The sequence below is a fragment of the Eurypyga helias genome, unplaced genomic scaffold, assembly GCF_000690775.1.
Source record: "Eurypyga helias isolate BGI_N326 unplaced genomic scaffold, ASM69077v1 scaffold28159, whole genome shotgun sequence".
Taxonomy (NCBI): Eukaryota; Metazoa; Chordata; class Aves; order Eurypygiformes; family Eurypygidae; genus Eurypyga; species Eurypyga helias.
In genome coordinates, this window is record NW_010273208.1 from 1 (window position 1) to 233 (window position 233).

Here is a 233-nt window from a genome sequence, read left to right on the forward strand (position 1 = left end):
GTGGCCTCGACGTCGCGGGTCAAGGGTCCTCGCCCCTGGGGCGCCCAGAGGTGCGGAGCCAGAGCGTGGGACGAGGAGAGGGGCCTCGGCTCTGCCGGTTGCCCAGCAGGAAAGGTGGGCCCAGCTGGGGCCCCTTGCCCGGGCGGTGGCCGTCGAGGGAACGGCTGGAGAAGCCAAAGTCCGTGGTGGTGCGAAGGTGGCCTTTGGCACCGGCGGGGCCCGGGGGTGCCCGC